The sequence below is a fragment of the Danio rerio genome, chromosome 3 (assembly GCF_052040795.2).
Source record: "Danio rerio strain M-AB ecotype USA chromosome 3, GRCz13ab, whole genome shotgun sequence".
Lineage (NCBI taxonomy): Eukaryota > Metazoa > Chordata > Actinopteri > Cypriniformes > Danionidae > Danio > Danio rerio.
The window spans coordinates 7,420,001-7,427,500 of NC_141023.1; the positions used below are offsets into that span (position 1 = coordinate 7,420,001).

The window sequence follows — 7,500 nt, forward strand, 5'->3', positions numbered from 1 at the left end:
GAAATGAGCCCGAATTTCTGTAGATTCAAAACAGTCAGTCCGGATATCCCCGCCTCTTAAAGGGCCAGTACTAAATTACAAAGGGCTCAAAAATAGTCTTCTGGCGCCATCTCGTGGACACTCTGACACGCTTTGAGTCTGAATTTTACAAATTTAATATAAAAAAAATATTTATAGGAAAACTGTTATTTATAATTACACCAAATAAATATGATAATTATCTGTAATTTCAAACACATCTTTTGGCCAAATTTGAGGATTGTATACTTTTTTATATGCCCCAAATACTCGATACAATTTTTTAATTAAAAAATTTTTAATTCAAAAACTACAAATCTTATCAGGATGAGGACATACAGCAACCATCTCATGGGCAGTAGGCAGCTTTTGACCAAATTTGGGGCTTGTAGCATCTAAGCCCTGGGAGGAGAAGCGATTGCTTTTTTAAGTCAGAAGCCGGAATAATAATAAGAATAATAACTAGAACCTAAAGTTCGTTGACGAACTTTGATGTTGGGTTGAGAAAGCCAACGTGACTGTGCCGGGGACTCAAAGGCAGTTGGCAGGAAGCACAGCGGTTGATAAGTGGTTGCTAGGCGGTTGCTAAGGTGTAGCTAAGGCATTCCTAGGTAGTTGCTAGGGTGTTCTGAGTGGTCTGAGTAGGCTGTTGCTAGGGTCCACTGGACTGTTAATCGGAAGGCCTCATTTACATTTTTGATCAAATCGAGAGAGAGAGAGAGAGAGAGAGAGAGATAGAGAGAGGACTGATTTGTTCAGGTTGTTTAATGCAGATCACTATAGTATAGTTAGTATTTATAGTATATATTATAATCTGAACAAAATTACATTATAATAAATATCATATGAAGAAAAATATTACATTAAAATACTAATGAAACAATAGCACATATATTTAGTTAATTTGTCTTTTATTTAATCAGTCTTATAATTTTTGCAGTTAATAAAGAGTACAGTCAATTTACAGTAATTTGCAGCGTTATATATATAGTTATATAGTTATATATACAGTTTACAGGAAGAAAATCGCATTAAATACAATATTAGGCCGTCTTCATCACGTGGTTAATTCTGACCAATGACGTTGTTCCACCCCACTGGCCACTAACACAATGTTATAATCGTAATATTTAGTTGTCATCACCTGGGTGATTTTATTTATTTTTTGGTACAGCATAGGCCAAAAGCTTGGCTTTCATTGTCATTATCACAAGTGAGGAGAAGGCTCTTTTGCGGCACAGAATATTGTTTTGAAAGAAATATCTGAAGTAAACTTATGTTTTTGCTAACATAAAAGGGGGATTAAGAAATAATCCTTATAACCCTAACCATAAATGTGTGTATGTGTTATATATATATATATATATATGTATGTATATATATATACATACATATATACAGTTGAAGTCAGAATTATTAACCCCCTTTTGATTTTTTTTCCCCTTTTTTAAATATTTCCCAAATTATGTTTAACAGAGCAAGGAAATTTTCACTGTATGTCTGATAATATTTTTTCTTCTTGAGAAAGTCTTATTTGTTTTATTTCGGCTAGAATAAAAGCAGTTATTAATTATTTAAAAACTATTTTTGGGACACAATTATTTGCCCCTTTAAGCAATTTTTTTTTGATAGTCTACAGAACAAACCATCGTTATACAATAACTTGCCTAATTACCCTAACCTGACTAGTTCACCTTATTAACCTAGTTAAGCCTTTAAATGTCACTTTAAGCTGTATAGAAGTGTCTTGAAAAATATCAAGTCAAATATTATTTACTGTCATCATGGCAAAGATAAAATAAAGAAGTTATTAGAAATGAGTTATTAAAACTATTATGCTTAGAAATGTGCTGAAACAATCTTCCCTCCATTAAACAGAAATTGGGGAAAAAATAAACAGGGGAGCTAATAATTCTGACTTCAATTGTATGTATATATATGTATATACACACACTTTATTTTACCTGTTTGTAAATAATTGTTCTTAACATTTTTGCTTTAAAACATTATAATACTGTTTGGATTTTCCCCCCATAATAATAAATTGTGAACATTGCAGTGTAAATTGCAATCCAGATGTTACAGAGAGAAATTGATGCAGCAACAGCAGAGCATATTAAGGGGATATAAAAAATCTTCATACATTGTATATATATATATTCACTATTTTAAAATACATTTTCTTTGCTGTGTGTTTATATTGGTTATGATGCTGTTTGGATGTTTTATTTTTGCACAATAAATAAAATGTGATTTAAAAAGTGCAAACATTGTCTTTGTTAGAATTTACACATGATTACAACGGTATAAAGACGTTCAGGTCCGACCGGACCGAATGGAAAGAAATTGTAGGTTTTGAAGATGGATTATTAGTTTTGTGGCAAGGACATAGCTGTTTTAGAGGGTTAAAATACAGATTAAAAATAAAGTTAGAAGGATTTTATATTAAATATGTTTATTGTATAATATACGTGAATGTTCGCATGGCTTTCATTTTCATTATCACAAGTAGAGGAGAAGGCTTTTCACGGCACAGAATATTGTTTTGAAAGAAATATCTGAAGTAAAGTTATGTTTCTGCCAGCATCAGAGGCATGCATTTTAAAACTCACAGGGTAGCAGACAGAAATGCATGCGGGTCGATTCCGACGCGGATGATTCTGCATCCAGATCAGTTTTATTAGGCTTTATGGAATTCACCGCGAGCATAATATGAATGACTGATGACCAGAATTAAGTTCAATTTTACCTCGATTTTGACCACAGATCTCTCTGCCTCTTAAAGGAACACTAAATAGTGTTGTATGACTTGTATTTGTGTATTTTCGCTGAGAAATTTTAATGTAAACAGCTTCAAATGTTGTAACAAGCACGTCTGAAATGAGCCGAACTTTCTGTAGAGCAAAAACAGTCAGCCCGGATATCTCCGCCTCTTAAAGGGAAAGTGCCTCTTAAAGGTGCAAAGGTGCAGTAAAATTCCAAAGGGCTAAAAAATAGTCTTCTGGCGCCATCTCGTGGACACTCTGACAAGCTTTAGGTTTGAAATTAACAAATTTAATATAAAAAAAATATTTATAGGAAAACTGTTATTTATAATTACACCAAATAAATATGATAATTATCTTCAATTTAAAGCACATCTTTTGGCCAAATTTGAGGTTTGTATACTTTTTTATATGCCCCAAATACTCGATTGTAATATTTACAATTTTTTAATTCAAAAAATTTTTAATTCAAAAACTACAAATCTTATCGGCATGAGGACATACAGCAACCATCTCATGGGCAATAGACAGCTTTTGACCAAATTTGGGGCTTGTAGCATCTAAGCCCTGGGAGGAGAAGCGATTGCTTTTTTTTGGTCAGAAGCCGGAATAATAATAAGAATAATAATAATAAGAATAAGTTTAAGTAGCATTACAGTATGTTGGCTTTCTCAAGCCAACATAACTAGAACCTAAAGTTCGTTGACGAACTTTGATGTTGGCTTGAGAAAGCCAACGTGACTGCGCCGGGGACTCAAAGGCAGTTGGCAGGAAGCACAGCGGTTGAGAAGTGGTTGCTAGGCGGTTGCTAAGGTGTAGCTAAAGCATTCCTAGGTAGTTGCTAGGGTGTTCTGAGTGGTTTCTAGGCTGTTGCTAGGGTCCACTGGACTGTTAATCGGAAGGCCTCATTTACATTTTTGATCAAATCGAGAGAGAGAGAGAGAGAGAGAGAGAGAGAGAGAGAGAGAGAGAGAGAGAGAGAGAGAGAGAGAGAGGACTGATTTGTTCAGGTTGTTTAATGCAGATCACTATAGTATAGTTAGTATTTATAGTATATATTATAATCTGAACAAAATTACATTATAATAAATATCATATGAAGAAAAATATTACATTAAAATACTAATGAAACAATAGCACATACATTTAGTTAATTTGTCTTTTATTTAATCAGTCTTATAATTTTTGCAGTTAATATAGAGTACAGTCAATTTACAGTAATTTGCAGCGTTATATATATAGTTATAGTTATATAGTTATATACAGTTTACAGGAAGAAAATCGCATTAAATACAATATTAGGCCGTCTTCATCATGTGGTTAATTCTGACCAATGACGTTGTTCCACCCCACTGGCCACTAACACAATGTTATAATCGTAATATTTAGTTGTCATCACCTGGGTGATTTTATTTTTTTTTTGGTACAGCATAGGCCAAAAGCTTCATTGTCATTATCACAAGTGAGGAGAAGGCTCTTTTGCGGCACAGAATATTGTTTTGAAAGAAATATCTGAAGTAAACTTATGTTTTTGCTAACATAAAAGGGGGATTAAGAAATAATCCTTATAACCCTAACCATAAATGTGTGTATGTGTTATATATGTATATATGTATATATGTATGTATATATATATACATACATATATACAGTTGAAGTCAGAATTATTAACCCCCTTTTGATTTTTTTTTCCCCTTTTTTAAATATTTCCCAAATTATGTTTAACAGAGCAAGGAAATTTTCACTGTATGTCTGATAATATTTTTCTTCTTGAGAAAGTCTTATTTGTTTTATTTCGGCTAGAATAAAAGCAGTTATTAATTATTTAAAAACTATTTTTGGGACACAATTATTTGCCCCTTTAAGCATTTTTTATTTTTTTTTGATAGTCTACAGAACAAACCATCGTTATACAATAACTTGCCTAATTACCCTAACCTGCCTAGTTCACCTTATTAACCTAGTTAAGGCTTTAAATGTCACTTTAAGCTGTATAGAAGTGTCTTGAAAAATATCAAGTCAAACATTATTTACTGTCATCATGGCAAAGATAAAATAAAGAAGTTATTAGAAATGAGTTATTAAAACTATTATGCTTAGAAATGTGCTGAAACAATCTTCCCTCCATTAAACAGAAATTGGGGAAAAAATAAACAGGGGAGCTAATAATTCTGACTTCAATTGTATGTATATATATGTATATACACACACTTTATTTTACCTGTTTGTAAATAATTGTTCTTAACATTTTTGCTTTAAAACATTATAATACTGTTTGGATTTCCCCCCCATAATAATAAATTGTGAACATTGCAGTGTAAATTGCAATCCAGATGTTACAGAGAGAAATTGATGCAGCAACAGCAGAGCATATTAAGGGGATATAAAAAATCTTCATACATTGTATGTATATATATATATATTCACTATTTTAAAATACATTTTCTTTGCTGTGTGTTTTTATTGGTTATGATGCTGTTTGGATGTTTTATTTTTGCACAATAAATAAAATGTGATTTAAAAAGTGCAAACATTGTCTTTGTTAGAATTTACACGTGATTACAACGGTATAAAGACGTTCAGGTCCGACCGGACCGAATGGAAAGAAATTGTAAAAGGTGCAAAGGTGCAGTAAACTCAATTCCAAAGGGCTCAAAAATAGTCTTCTGGCGCCATCTCGTGGACACTCTGACAAGCTTTAGGTTTGAAATTAACAAATTTAATATAAAAAAAATATTTATAGGAAAACTGTTATTTATAATTACACCAAATAAATATGATAATTATCTTCAATTTAAAGCACATCTTTTGGCCAAATTTGAGGATTGTATACTTTTTTATATGCCCCAAATACTCGATTGTAATATTTACAATTTTTTAATTCAAAAAATTTTTAATTCAAAAACTACAAATCTTATCGGCATGAGGACATACAGCAACCATCTCATGGGCAATAGACAGCTTTTGACCAAATTTGGGGCTTGTAGCATCTAAGCCCTGGGAGGAGAAGCGATTGCTTTTTTTTGGTCAGAAGCCGGAATAATAATAAGAATAATAATAATAACTAGAACCTAAAGTTCGTTGACGAACTTTGATGTTGGCTTGAGAAAGCCAACGTGACTGCGCCGGGGACTCAAAGGCAGTTGGCAGGAAGCACAGCGGTTGAGAAGTGGTTGCTAGGCGGTTGCTAAGGTGTAGCTAAGGCATTCCTAGGTAGTTGCTAGGGTGTTCTGAGTGGTTTCTAGGCTGTTGCTAGGGTCCACTGGACTGTTAATCGGAAGGCCTCATTTACATTTTTGATCAAATCGAGAGAGAGAGAGAGAGAGAGAGAGAGAACTGATTTGTTCAGGTTGTTTAATGCAGATCACTATAGTATAGTTAGTATTTATAGTATATATTATAATCTGAACAAAATTACATTATAATAAATATCATTTGAAGAAAAATATTAAATTAAAATACTAATGAAACAATAGCACATACATTTAGTTAATTTGTCTTTTATTTAATCAGTCTTATAATTTTTGCAGTTAATATAGAGTACAGTCAATTTACAGTAATTTGCAGCATTATATATATAGTTATAGTTATATAGTTATATACAGTTTACAGGAAGAAAATCGCATTAAATACAATATTAGGCCGTCTTCATCACGTGGTTAATTCTGACCAATGACGTTGTTCCACCCCACTGGCCACTAACACAATGTTATAATCGTAATATTTAGTTGTCATCACCTGGGTGATTTTATTTTTTTTTTTGGTAGAGCATAGGCCAAAAGCTTGGCTTTCATTGTCATTATCACAAGTGAGGAGAAGGCTCTTTTGCGGCACAGAATATTGTTTTGAAAGAAATATCTGAAGTAAACTTATGTTTTTGCCAACATAAAAGGGGGATTAAGAAATAATCCTTATAACCCTAAATATAAATGTGTGTATGTGTTATATATGTATATATGTATATATGTATGTATATATATATACATACATATATACAGTTGAAGTCAGAATTATTAACCCCCTTTTGATTTTTTTTCCCCTTTTTTAAATATTTTCCAAATTATGTTTAACAGAGCAAGGAAATTTTCACTGTATGTCTGATAATATTTTTTCTTCTTGAGAAAGTCTTATTTGTTTTATTTTGGCTAGAATAAAAGCAGTTATTAATTATTTAAAAATTTTTGGGACACAATTATTATCCCCTTTAAGCAATTTTTTTTTGATAGTCTACAGAACAAACCATCGTTATACAATAACTTGCCTAATTACCCTAACCTGCCTAGTTCACCTTATTAACCTAGTTAAGCCTTTAAATGTCACTTTAAGCTGTATAGAAGTGTCTTGAAAAATATCAAGTCAAATATTATTTACTGTCATCATGGCAAAGATAAAATAAAGAAGTTATTAGAAATGAGTTATTAAAACTATTATGCTTAGAAATGTGCTGAAACAATCTTCCCTCCATTAAACAGAAATTGGGGAAAAAATAAACAGGGGAGCTAATAATTCTGACTTCAACTGTATGTATATATATGTATATACACACACTTTATTTTCACTGTTTGTAAGTAATTGTTCTTAACATTTTTGCTTTAAAACATTATAATACTGTTTGGATTTTCCCCCCATAATAATAAATTGTGAACATTGCAATGTAAATTGCAATCCAGATGTTACAGAGAGAAATTGATGCAGCAACAGCAGAGCATATTAAGGG

The 7,500-nt window shown here is 31.9% G+C and overlaps 3 protein-coding genes across 4 annotated transcripts in view; all 3 read right to left on the reverse strand.

Moving 5' to 3' along the window:
* rbfox3b (RNA binding fox-1 homolog 3b) overlaps positions 1-7,500 on the reverse strand; it is a 997,536-nt gene that overhangs the window by 127,616 nt on the left and 862,420 nt on the right. The gene's annotated exons all lie outside the window — the stretch shown is intronic.
* sc:d0835 overlaps positions 1-7,500 on the reverse strand; it is a 44,113-nt gene that overhangs the window by 35,813 nt on the left and 800 nt on the right. The gene's annotated exons all lie outside the window — the stretch shown is intronic.
* Positions 1-7,500, reverse strand: part of LOC147845492 (nuclear factor 7, ovary-like) — a 39,123-nt gene that overhangs the window by 24,350 nt on the left and 7,273 nt on the right. The window lies entirely within an intron of this gene.